Source organism: Zootoca vivipara, chromosome 6, assembly GCF_963506605.1.
Source record: "Zootoca vivipara chromosome 6, rZooViv1.1, whole genome shotgun sequence".
In the NCBI taxonomy this organism is placed as follows: domain Eukaryota; kingdom Metazoa; phylum Chordata; class Lepidosauria; order Squamata; family Lacertidae; genus Zootoca; species Zootoca vivipara.
In genome coordinates this window covers 34,042,111-34,055,330 of record NC_083281.1, presented here as the reverse complement: position 1 = coordinate 34,055,330, position 13,220 = coordinate 34,042,111, and the positions used below count along the sequence as shown (strand labels likewise).

The window sequence follows — 13,220 nt, the reverse complement described above, 5'->3', positions numbered from 1 at the left end:
CTCCTGTGTGAAAGATGAGGTTTGACTCTTTCCTCCTGTGTGAAACCCGGGAGCAAAGAAGCCAAGATAGGATTTGCAAATGTTTGGCCATTTGTAAGTGTGGCTGTTGTGTAGTATTTAGTGTCTCTCCGTCTAATCTACCTTGCAGGGTTGTTGTGAGGCTGAAATGAGAAAAAGAGAGACTAATGGATAGAAATGTAGAAGTAACTACATATAGCAAGTAGCACCAATAAGATATCATTAGCTTGCTGATCATTGATATAAATGAGGGGAGTCCATTGCTCATTGGATCAGTTGATGGAAGGTACCAGCCAGGTGGGCTGTGACCAGACCTGCACAGCAACAGATAGAAGCATTGTGAGTTGATTTTTTTTTGTTATTTTGATATATTTCTCACCTTTTACCTTAAGGTCCCAGGGTGGGTCACAACAATTTAAAATGCAAGCTTAATACAAGTTCTGAAGCCTGTGTTGCAGGAGATGTTTGATGCCTGTGGCCCATCATACCAGCAGCATCTGTTGGTGTGTAGTTGACAATGCTGAACGGTGTCACAAAGCTCCCCTAAAACATACCTGGCTTAGGTGCAGTTGCAACCAAAGAGCCTCTTTCTGAGTACTGCTTAAAAGCTCACCTGTTTGGTGGCAAACCTGGCCTCAGTCAGAAGTACCGTACTTCAAGTTCAGCCATTTTGCTTGGGGTTTGCTTTGTGTTTGTGGACATGAAGCTGAAGCTTTGGGCTACTTCCAACATCATTTTCCAGGCATTGGTCCACAGCACCATGTCCCAAGATGCATGTGCACAGTGTAAGAAAAAAACATATATTGTATATGTCCTGAGCCATGAGAGTACTGTCCAACCTGGAACATAGATCCAGCCTGAGGAGAGCTGTTGAGTAAGGCTGTGTACATGTCATACGTTTAAAGCACATGGCTCCCCCCCCAAAAAAAATCCTCAAGACTATAATTTACCCTACACAGAGCTACAGTTCCCAGCATCCTTAACAAACTACACTTCCCAGGATTCTTTGCGGGAAGTCATGTGCTTTAAATGTATGGTGTGTACACAGAACCTTGCACACTGCATTTGGAACAACAGTGTCACTGAGTACCCATCTTCTCTAGGAAATAGATATGTGTTCTCATCCATGCATGTAAAGGTACAGACCTTTAATAAATAAACAAAACCAGAAGCTGCCCTCTGGGGACAGAGGACAGACTCTTCCCCACAAGTTTTATGCCCAGCTGTATTTAATTTGGAATGCATTATTCTCTCTCTCTCTCTATTGGAGAACAGGATCTTTTGTGCAGAAGGTGGGCTTACCCTCGGCAAGGACAAGGCTGCTGGGATGTTGGTGGCTTCCTCTTTGTTTTATCCTTGCCTCAGGTCAGCGCATGCAATCCAGCTGTTGCCTGTGCTCTTCTCCTTTGTTTGCTTGCACACCTTTGCAGTGCATTCTGGGAAGCCCATCCCACAGTGCCAAACAGGCTCTTGCAAGCAGAGAGACAGAATAATTTGCAAAGTAACGCAGTGGAATGTGGAACTGAATGGGTACAGAACACTTGTGAATATAGGGTGGAGGGGGTTGTGGGTTGTGCCTCAGGCATTCCCAGCTGTGCCACACACAAAAAGCCCCTTATGGTATGTGCTGCCAAGCCAGATCCAAAACAGGATTTGCTGTAGGCGGGTTGGTCAACACCTAGGCGCTGTGTGTGTTTTACCACTAGATTTGTTTTCTGTTGGAACTAAACTAGCACGGCATAACCAGTGGTGGTTCAGTTAAATTTAATACTTTATTGTTGGATCTTCTGTGACAAAATACTCTTACCAATTTTCCCATTGGAGGTGTATGTTAAATTTGATAGCTGCAGTTTCAAGCATCCCTGGGGAACTAGCGTTAAAGAGGCAGGGCAGACTGTTTTGGAGTTGAGGAGTAATTGCTGCTGTTCTCTTGAACATAAATAGTTGGCTAGCAGTATGCCTCTTTTCAAATACAGCACTGTTTCCCCTACTCTCTCAGAGGGGCCAGGGGACTAGCACTGAGGAACTAAGTGTGGAAAAACAGGAGACAACAGATCTCAAAGGAACTCTGAATGTGGATGCTCCCAGAAGTGATAGAGCAAATTCTGAAGTTGCTCCTGAACACGAAAAGGAACATGTGAATGGTGCCTGGGCATGGCTGCTTGTGGAAAATCCTGATGTAAGAAGCATTCAGCCAGAGCAAGATAAAGTGGCCCACTATATAATCGCTTGGTGATGCAGTTTTTATTTATATTTATTTCATACATACATATGAAGACCAAGGCACATGCAAATATGTGAGCTTTATAAATATCCTGCCATTTTCACTTCACCAATAGACTATTGATTCACAGGCAAATACTTTTTGGACTGAAGGTGGCAGGTGGCGCTGTGGTCTAAACCACTGAGCCTCTTGGGCTTGCTGATCAGAATGTCAGTGGTTCAAATCTGCACAATGGGGTGAGCTCCCATTGCTCTGTCCCAGCTCCTGCCAACCTAGCAGTTTGAAATCCCGCCAGTGCAAGTATATAAATAGGTACAGCTGCAGCGGGAAGGTAGGAGGCGTTTCCGTGTGCTCTGGTTTCCGTCATGGTGTTCTGTTGCGCCAGAAGCAGTTTAGTCATGCTGGCCACATGACCCGGAAAGCTGTCTGTGGACAAACACCGGCTTCCTCGGCCTGAAAGTGAGATGAGCGCTGCAACCCCATAAGTCACCTTTGACTGGACTTAACTGTCCAGGGGTCCTTTACCTTTTTTTTACCTTACTTTTTGTACTCTTTTTCAGCAACAATGCCCTCTACCACCACTGCAGTTAATAATAATAATAATAATAATAATAATAATAATAATAATAATAATAATAGTAGTAGTAGTAGTAATCCTTTTGAAAATATTTTTTAAAAAACCCCATTCCTAAAGATAAAAGCTAAGAAAATAATAGATAAAAAGAAGAAAGAGAAGGTGAAGCCAGAGGTACCTCAAAGCTGTTAAGACCCCTCCTCTTCAGAGAGGGGGGAATTTGCGGGCGGGACCCGCTCTACGCAGTGAGCAGGGGGCGGGTCCCGCCCCCCTGCTCCACCTTTACCTGCCGCGCTCAGGGCTGGCCAATAGGGCCAGCTGGGGGGGGCGGAGCTAACAGGTCTTTAAATTAGCGCGGCAGGCTCCAGATCGCCCCTTTTCGCCCCTGCACCACATCGGATCTTCTCATCGGATCTTCTCCTTCGGCATCCCGACGGATCTTGTGAGAGCAAGGAGCAGCTGCTGTAGGGTATCGTATGTTTGCAGGGTTTGCATCTCTGCTTGGTGTTTCATTTAGCCCTTTGTATTTCTCTCTGCCTCTGAAAAAACCCCTCTTTGTGAGCTACCTTTAAAACACAGACATAAAGTTGTGGCCTTATTCTACTCATCAACCTTAATACCACGTGTCACTGTGTCTTTATTTATTGCGGGGGGCGGGTCCTCGAACCGCAATAAACCAGGTGAAGCGGAGCTCTTGGGGGATAGATATTATGTTGTAATTGAAAGGAGTTAATGCTTTAGAGCGATTGGAGTTGGTCTAAGGAGGTTCTGCTTCAGGAGGACTCCTCCACAGCCTATCCCTCTGGCTCATTTGCAGCTCACTAGCAGGGAAGTAAATTTACTAGGGACTAGAGGTGGAAGATGGCATTCTATTGACAAAAACAGGATCTGTTTTTTCTCACATTCACTTCTCTCCCCCTTCCACCATTTTTCAAGAAGGGACAGCTGGCACCTCCACACAAATGAGATTAGGGTCTTGGATGTGCAAGGGTGGAGGAGTGGTTTGAACAGCAGGAGTTGAAGGCTACCTTAAAAAGCACAAAGGCTGTCTGTCCTCCTGCAAAGCTTCCTTGTTGTGGACCCCAGCAGGGAAGAGGGATACTGCTGTGGGAAAGGAAAGGATTATCACACTGGCCTCTCTCACCTCTGGGGAGAGGAGGAGGAGGAGGCTGCTTTCTGCTAGGAATCTGCAACCCAACTGGTGTATGTCCTGCAGCTGTGGGGTTGCAGGTGATGGGCAGGGATGGTCTGCCACTGGGACAAGCAGGGATGAGCCCACTTGGCCATGCAGAGCCTGGAAGTCCTGGGTTTGATGGAACAGAGATGTGACTGCATTGCTCTGCTTTGGCTGGAGGCCCTTCCTGAGGCAGTTTTGTTTCCACTAAGTATTAAAAATAAAAGAGCAGCTCCTGGTCATGTGTGTGTGTGTGTGTGTGTGTGTGTGTGTGTGAGTGACTGTTCTCTTCCAATATCCATAAACGCCTTTCCTTTAGCTGGTTAGGGTCATCTTTTGACTATGCAAGGAACAAGGAATTCATGCAGATAGACAACTCCCATTACAGTAGTTTATGTAGCCTGCTTGATGATTAAATTGTATTTAAATATTGTTGGATTAATTCATTAAAGAAGTAAAACTATCTCTGGCCAGATTTCTCTTCCCACCTCTAACTGTGTTGTGTGACCACAACTCCTAATCAGATGAACCAGTAACTGCTCCAGATACAGTACTAGCTTTTGATTGTGTTGAGCTGCTTACCTGGAAGTATCAAGACCCCGTGTTGAGTAGTGGTAGCCAGTGTGGTGCCCCCAGATGTTATTGGACTACACTACCACGAGGTCTAGTCAGCATGGCCAGTGGTCAAGAATGAGGGGAGTTGTTGTTCAACAGCATCTAGAGGACCATAGGTTCCCCAGTCTCCATAGTTTAAGCAAGCATTCTATTGTTTGCTAGTCCACTTCCATGGGACAATGCTTGAAAGACCCAAGATAAGCCTATAGCTGTAGGATAAGAATGTAAGAAGAGTTTGCTGGATGAGGCCAATGACCCATCTTGTCCTGCATCCTGTTCTCTTAGTGGCCAACCAGATGCTTATGGGAAGCCTGCAAGTAAGAGCCCTCTCCCCTCCTGTGGTTTCCAGCAACTGTTACTCAGAAGTGTACTACCTCCAACCTGGAGGTGTGTTACTCAGAAGTGTACTACCTCCAACTTGGAGGTGGAGCATAGCCATCATAACTCTTAGCCACTGAAAGCCTTTACCTCCATGCATTTGCCTAATCCTCCCTTAAAGCCAGTCAAGTTGATGGGAGCAAATTCCATAGTTTACTATGCACTACGTATAGAAGTATATTCATTTTTCTGTCCCGAATCCTCCCAACATTCAGCTTCATTGGATGTCCACCAGTTCTAGTGTTAAAAGAGAAAGAGAAAAACTTTTCTCTATCTATGCTGTGGATAATTTTAGAAATCTAGTTTGGTGATCATCCAGCCATCCTATCATCTTTCCTGTTTACTTTTCGCTAGTGCTGCTTGCACAGCTTACCTGGGTTTATCCCTCCACCCTGTGTGTCCCTTTTCTCCCCCCTTTTCCTTGTTAATTAACTACTCAGTGTGCTCTGGTGGTCTGCAAAGATGGAAACAAAACACAGCTGTTTATGCAGGCCCAGGTCCAGATCTAGTTCCTTGTTCTCATCCCCACATTGCAGAATTGAGAGAAACATCAGATATTACTGAGGATGTTTGGGCACAACTGTTTCTTGTTGGCATGGAAGTCCTCTACTTACAAACCCTCCAAAGTGAAGTTTCAGGATCTGCCCAATAGGACATGGGTCGGCAAAATAAGGCCCGGGGGCTGGATCCGGCCCAATTACCTTCTGGATCCGGCCCACGGATGGTCTGGGAATCGCCGTGTGAATCGCCGTGGGGATTCTGATTATTCAGGCTGCGCAATTCACCCCCCCACACACACCGCGGCAACGCCTCCTCCTTCCCTCCTCCTGGCTTCTCCCCGCCCTGCCTAGAGGAGGAAGGGGGTTGGGCTTTGTTGAGCCGTGGTTGGCTGAATGCCATTTTAAGCAGCCCCTCTCTGGAGCCAGCCCTTTCGCGCCACTCATCATCCCTCCACCGCCACCGCCAGCCCCTGCCGCTCGCAAGGCACAGGTAAGCAGCCACCGGGGCTCGTCAGGTGCTGTGGAGAAGGGAGGGGACAATATTGTCCGCCCCCCAAGGTCTGAGGGACAATGGACCTGTGAAATTTTTTTGCTGACCCCTGTTCTAGGGAGAGGTGTTAGATCTAATTCACACTGGCTACACACAGATAGAATTTTTGGGATGAGAAAGTGTGATTCGACTTGGGGTGTGTGGGTGTGAGAGAGAGTGAATTAAAACCAACTCTTCTTAATGATTACTAAGATTTAGTAATCATTAAAAGTATAGTGGCTTTTAAATACAGTATAGCATTCCCAGAGTGGAACAAAGCAAGACTTGCAGCCCATTCTTTGAACTCTGTTTCATCAGCAGATACATGTTTGCGATGAAGTTTGCCAACTGAAATGTTGTGGTGTGGCCCAGCATTGTAAAGCCGAATGCTGAACCAATGCACATTGTAAGAACTGGGAGCATTAGTTAGAAAAGTATTTCAGAATAATGCATGGTTGTACTTAATTGAATTGTAATTACTATTGTTTTTTAAAAGTTTAATAGACACCATGTATGCTTATTTTTATACAGTACTAAGGAACGGAGACAAATACAGTCCTGTATTGAGAGCCTAGTCCTGGGCTAGTGTTTGGGAGTGATGGAGAAGCTAGCATCTAAGGCAGAAAAATAGTCTGAGGAGTGCCTTACTTGAGGAAGACAGTGGTATTAAAAAGTTATTTGTGAGGGTGCATGCATGTTCCCTGTTGTTGAGAGGTCCTAAACTCTCTCTCTCTCTCTCTCTCTCTCTCTCTCTCTCTCTCTCTCTCTCTCTCTCTCTCTCTCTCTCTCTCTTTATCATGCCTTCAGTTTTTTTAAACAAAAAACAAGTCAAGTCTTTTCTGAGTAGAAATCCTAACATTTTGACTGGTAGAAATAATAATAATAATAATAATAATAATAATAGCAGCAGGATCAAACTACAATGTTCATCTCTTCTCTCTACTTAAATTTATTATTTTAAATGTAGATATGGGTTGCCCCCAGAAACCTGTTGGGACTGCTGCACTGGGAAGGTTAAGCCTCCTACCGTCACAGTTTTTCTGATGTAAATTACCTCTTCTCTTCCCATGCTGGTAGTTTTTAAGACTTGGCATTGGTCTGAAAACTGCATTATTATCTATACAGTACTTGCAAGGTTTTTGGTCTCGTATTCAAAAACCCACAAAACCAGTTAGATAAAGCCGTATTTGAAACCTGCTATACCTGTTTACCACAGGCTATAATGCTCACACTACAAGGAGTGATCCTTGTCTCATACCACCTGAGATACCTAGGCTGGAGACTCTCTAGCTTTTATGGATTTCCTTTTTGTGTGTGTTTAAGGAAACAAATAAAAAGAATTCTATACCGTCTTTTATCAAACCACATTCCAGATATAGTATAGTGTCATATAGAATAGATTATATAATGTAAAAACCAATACAGTACAATAAAAAAGCAACAACTATAATAAAATATGCCAGCTAAAAATTCCAGTGGGGTGTGTGTACAAACACTGTAAGCCTATGCCTGCTTCCCTCTGTGTGCCTGTGATGCATGTGTATGGAATTGTGGTCCACCTTGAAATACAGCCCTCCCTGGCCAAAAATTTGCCCAGCCCTGGTGTGCTCAAAGGGCCCTCCTAGATCAGAGCAAAGGCCCACCTAGTTCTGCTACCTATTTGTATGATGGCCAGACAGATGCTTCTGGAAATCCTGCAAGCAGAATGTGAAGGCAGCAGCCTTCCCAGCAGCCAGTTTACACTGTTCTACTGCCTTTGAAGAGGGACCCAGGTGGCGCTGTGGTTAAACCACTGAGCCTAGGGCTTGCTGATCAGAAGGTCGGCAGTTCGAATCCCTGTGACGGGGTGAGCTCCCGTTGCTTGGTCCCAGCTCCTGCCAACCTAGCAGTTCGAAAGCACGTCAAAATGCAAGTAGATAAATAGGAACCGCTACAGCGGGAAGGTAAACGGCGTTTCCATGTGCTGCTCTGGTTCGCCAGAAGTGGCTTTGTCATGCTGGCCACATGACTTGGAAGCTATACGCCGGCTCCCTCGGCCAATAATGCGAGATGAGCGCGCAACCCCAGAGTCGGTCACGACTGGACCTAATGGTCAGGGGTCCCTTTACCTTTTTACTGCCTTTGAAAATGGAGGTTCCATTTGGCTATCCAGGCTGTTGTTTAACCTGTCTTCCCCAGGGTTCGAAATTAGCAGAGTGCCAGAATGGCTGGGGAAACTCAGTCAGATGGGCGGGGTATAAATAATAATTTATTATTACAGTTGTTGTTGTTTCTGGGTGCCATTTTTTTGTGCCTGGCTGACACTCAAGGATTACTGAAATGTATGTGCTTGGAAGTCTCAAAGTATATGTTAAGGACAGACAATATGTTAAGAAGTTTAACAATAAAGAGTAGAGTGTTTTGAAAACTGAAGTATGGTACCAATAATTTTATTGTAAACACCAAAATAAACATGTATTAACAGTTTCTGCTAAAAATGTGGTATTAACAACGTGTCACTTATGTGAATTGTGTATTAATTCATGGTTATCAAAATATTTAAAAAGTGTTGCCGACCCCCCCACCCCACCCCGCAGTGGCATTCTGTTTTATTGCCCAAAACCCAGACCCCAGAAGCCATTTGGCTTCTATCTTTTCTATCCCAGTTTTTAACACAGGTCATGTAACCCAGTTGTCATAATCTCCTTTTGTGATAGCAAAGTCCATAACTTAACTATGCATTTTGTGCATAAATATTTGTGTGCATGTGTCTCATGTATACATATTCAGTGCTAGTCCTACTTGGAGCAGACTAGTTGAAATCAATGAACAAAACTAACTTAACTTCATTAATTTCAGTAGCTCTGCTCTGAGTAAAGCTTAGTTGAAGACAACCCATAATCTTTCGGGCATACACACAAACACACTAAAATCACCAGCATGTTTCCACTCCAATCAGCATCTTTGAAAAAGCATCTCCTTGTGAAGTTTTCTTGCTATAGTGCTGCTATGCTGCCACCTGCCTCGGTTTCCCTTTTGTGTTGAGGAAGTAGGTGACACTTGCCCAAGGCAACTGTGTGTTCAGGAGTATGAGAACAGAATCTAGGCTAGTGTGCTATCATAGTTGTCCCCCAACACCTTTTTTGCTTTACAAAAGTTGCAGCATAAATAGCCCCCTGCTGTTCATCTGGGCAGTGCACATTTCTTTGGGCGCCCAAACCAAGACGAGGCTTGTGTGCATTACTGGAATGATAACATCCTTCCTTGTGCAGGAGCAGTTTGGTTATTAAAAGCATGCACCCAATTTTATATCAATGATTTTGTATATATGTGTGCATATGCGTGTGCATTTTATCTCTTTAAAGCATCTTAAGACCCCGGGAGTGTAGCTGTGTGGTCCAGACTTGGTCCTTCTGGGTTCCCTTGCTGGTTTTGCCCCTTGACTATGGAACTTTAGGCATAGCTATCTCCTGGATAATGAGGAGGAGGGGGTGATTGAGTTCTCCTCCTCCTGGCAGAGGTGCCTGGATGCTGATATGCATTTCCAAATTAATGAATGTCTGCAGAGCACTGTGGGATGCCCAGATGAAAGGCAGTGGAGAAGCACAAAGGTATTATTATTGTCACTTACTAATTAAAATGTTCCCCCCACCCCCTCCCTGGGTTTTTTTTGAAGCACTGCAAATCGGTATTGGGTTCTGAAAAGCATAGCTTACCCCATCTCAGCAGGCAGCTGCAATCTTCCAGGGAGAGAATCTTGCTTGCTGTTTCCTCACTTTGCTTTTCTCAGTGGAACAGGGGGCCAGAGCGCCAGAAATTAAGGGGGAGAGGGAGCTGGAAGAGAGCCTCCCTTTGAAAACCCTAACCTTATTTTCCCAGGTCTGATGCCAGTTTCCATGGAAACAACAGCCAGGAGCAGAAATAGGGGAACCAGAATCCAGAAATGCAAAGCCTGAAGCTCCTGTTAATTTCACTCGCTGGATTCCAGTTCCCTTCCCCCTCACGCCCCCTAGGAAACTGACATCAGATGGGGGAGCTTAGTGAAAGGCTTTTTTGCTTTAGGACCAAATTCTCTCTTTGGATTCTCTCTCTCTCTCTCTCTCTCTCTCTCTCTCTCTCTCTCTCTCTCTCTCTCTCTGTGTGTGTGTGTGTGTAGCTGGCAGAAGCCTCAGGCAGACTTTAGCCCCTTTCTCCTTCTCCCCCCCCCCTTTTTTTTTTACTTCAACCCTCTTGTTTCTGGAAAACACTCAGAAAAGATGTTGGCAACTGGGTGCAAAGCTCCTCCCCTGGCTATTTCAGTTGCTGGCTGACTTCTGAAGGATGTGAGTGAGTGTCGGGTTCCAAAACCCAGCCACAGATTTGGACCCACCTTGGTTTTCAGGCAGCAGCTGGGCTACAGGCTAATGAGCTAACTTGTTCCAGACAGCGCTGCTAGCAATTCCATCCTGCCTGGGCACCGTAGGGATGCTGGAGAGCAGCACCGCGGTCGGAATTTTCAGCGGCCAATCGAATTCGTACTTGCACAGCAGCCATGTTTCCTCCCCCCTCCCCCTTTACAAGGCCAAATGAAGTGGCCCCTCTTTCTCGTAACTTTTTTAAAAATCCAGTGCTGAAAAACCTGAAAATAATATTTAGTAGTAACATGGTAACTGATATACCGGTATTATTTTCGTAGTGCTGCAAGTATATGTATTGGGAATGGGAGGGGTAATTTGGAAAGTATGCGCAAGATAGCATTTTTAGTGCTTTGTGGCAATTACCTCTGCACCCCCTAGGCCATCCTAGTTCACATTTTATAGGTGGTAAATTGAGAGAGGGCATGCTCAAGGCTGCCCTGGCAAGTCATGACTAACCTGTAACTTGAGCCAATATTGTGCAGGTCTTCTCTCCTCCCCCGACCTGTGTTTGTTTCCTGGGTGATGCTGGGTGTCACTTAAAAATGAGTGTCATCTTGACATGTTACAACTCTGATCCAGGGCTCAGTTACCTAAAAGCCACTTGTTTAGATGAGGCTTTGTGATCAGGCAAGGCAGCTACCTCAGGCTGCAGATTTCAGGCACCATTAGCAGTAGGTTTTATTTATTTAACCCTGTGTCAAATAAAAGCCCTCTTTCCTGCAAACTTGCAATTATCCAGATATTTGGCTGTCCCCCTGGCCATGTGGTGGCCTCTGCTGGCCAAAATACAGTGGTACCTTGGTTTAAGAACATCTTAGTTTATGAAAAACCTGGATTAAGAACGCTGAAAACCTGGAAGTAGGTGTTTTGGTTTGTGAACTTTGCCTTGGAAGCAGAACATGTTTCGCTTCCTGTTGAGTGTGTTCCATTTGTAAATTGAGTCCCCCGCTGCTATGAGAAAGCACGCCTTGGTTTAAGAACACTTTGGTTTAAGAACGGACTTCTGGAATGGATTAAGTTCGTAAACCAAGGTACCACTGTATCAATGTATCAATGGATATCAATGTAAGAAATAAATTGCTGGTAAATGCTTTTCAGCATACTGTAAATATGGTTTAGTCCAGGGCTGGGGAACCTGTGGCCCTCCAGGTGTTGCTGGAATAAGTTCCTATTATGTCTTACCATTGGCCATGCTAGCTGGGGCGGATGGGAATTGTAGTCCAGAAACATCTGGAGGGGGTCTGCAGGTTCCCCATACACTGTTTAGTCTAGGATTTTTCTTTTATAGAAGTGATCAATGTCTTTTTGTGAGAAAATTCTAGAACTTTTACAGAAAAATGAAAACACGCAGCTTCTCAGTAGATCACCCTGCCTTCCAGTTGTGCAAAACAGGGCTTATCTACCTCCCTACTCTTGTTCTGCTGGCTGGATATTGGTTTCAGTGTGTCCCAGGTGTCTCTCAGATAGGAGAGGTGGGATGTGGCGAAAGCTCTCCTCCCTCCCTGAGGATAAGCAGAAATGCACATTGCATTGGTAATTTTTGAAAGGCAAAGGTTTCTTACAGCCCTTGATGATGTGCCTGAGAAGCTACACCCTCAAGGTCTTTCATCCTGTCACCAAAGCTAGCCTGTCTTTCCTACCCTAAGCACTCTGAGCAGTTGCCAATCCCCAGGTTTTAAGGAGTATAATCTCCTTAGTCAGCCCTGGTGCTAGTTAAGGGCTTCTGTTCCTGATTTCTGTGAGACTTTATGCATGTTGCTTTTATGCCACCCTCTCCAAGTGTGATTATAGTCATCAAATTTCTACCAAATCTGCATTCAGATCCTTATCAGGATGAACACAGCCTGCACAAGTTTCATTTTTAGAGCACTCAGCCTGTGGATTTCTGTGCAAAAAGTCCATTCAAATTTTGCCTGTTTGCTTGGATTGCCTTTTATTCAGTGTTGACAATAACTTACTTCAGTTAAGGTCCAGATGTTTTTATAGATTTCTTTATTAAATTTGTATCTTGCCCTTCCTCCCAAAGGAGCCCCGGGTGGCAAACCCATCAGCCTTAAAACAATGCAATAAAAATAAAATAGCAACACATCTAAAAACACAATTTATTTATAGATTTTCCCCCTAGGTTGCACAGCATCATGGTTTTTATAGTCTTAAAGCAACATTAATACTTGCCATTCTAGTCCATGTCTGTTTTGCTCCAGTTTCGCATTATATAATGAGGTGTTTGGTGGGTGAGATCAGGCAAAGGTGTATGTAATATTATGTAAATATTTTCTGATTTCAGAGCAAATAATCAAGCTTGTTGAGTGCTCGTTATATCTGGGATGCCTTCTACATTTTCATGTCAGGAGATAAAAGACAGAAATCTGTGAGTGAAGACAAAGAAGTTGTATAGAGAGTATACCTTCCCTCTGGCCGCTGGGTTTTCCACTGAGTCCATTTCAAGCCTTCCCTTTGTCATCATAAGGACTAGTAACTGTTCAGTGAAAGCCTGGATTCTCTGTGGTTTGATAGATCCAGTTCTGGAACATTGTCCACAAACTGTGCCTCTATCACAACACAGCTGTGCAGAAAACAAGTTTTCTTGCCTATAGGATGCAAATAGGTTTTATGTTAACCCATCCAGCAGGGGAGGCAGCTTGCAAATCAAGTCCTTAGGAGAGCTTTGTGGATGCATCTCAAACCTTTATTTCCCACCTTTCCCTTTGTGTATCAAAGTGGGCATATGGTACCCAAATAGCATCATTGCCCCTTCACTAGCATCTGTAGACACAGACAGGTATTAAGATATGTTATGGATAGCTCATGCAGTCAGGGTGGGGGTGGGGG

At 44.7% G+C, this 13,220-nt stretch overlaps 2 protein-coding genes across 3 annotated transcripts in view; both read left to right on the top strand.

The window, feature by feature from the left end:
* The window catches only part of LOC132592304 (uncharacterized protein K02A2.6-like), a 34,179-nt gene extending 20,972 nt beyond the window's left edge, over positions 1–13,207 (top strand). Inside the window, exons 2-3 of one of the 2 annotated variants that reach the window (XM_060275766.1) lie at positions 20–4,992; positions 5,030–13,207. The gene's annotated coding sequence lies outside the window, so the exon portion shown is untranslated. Of the gene's footprint in view, positions 1–19 lie in introns of both variants that reach the window. The other variant, XM_060275765.1, reaches the window with a different exon arrangement.
* The window catches only part of AHDC1 (AT-hook DNA binding motif containing 1), a 202,229-nt gene that overhangs the window by 85,975 nt on the left and 103,034 nt on the right, over positions 1–13,220 (top strand). The window lies entirely within an intron of this gene.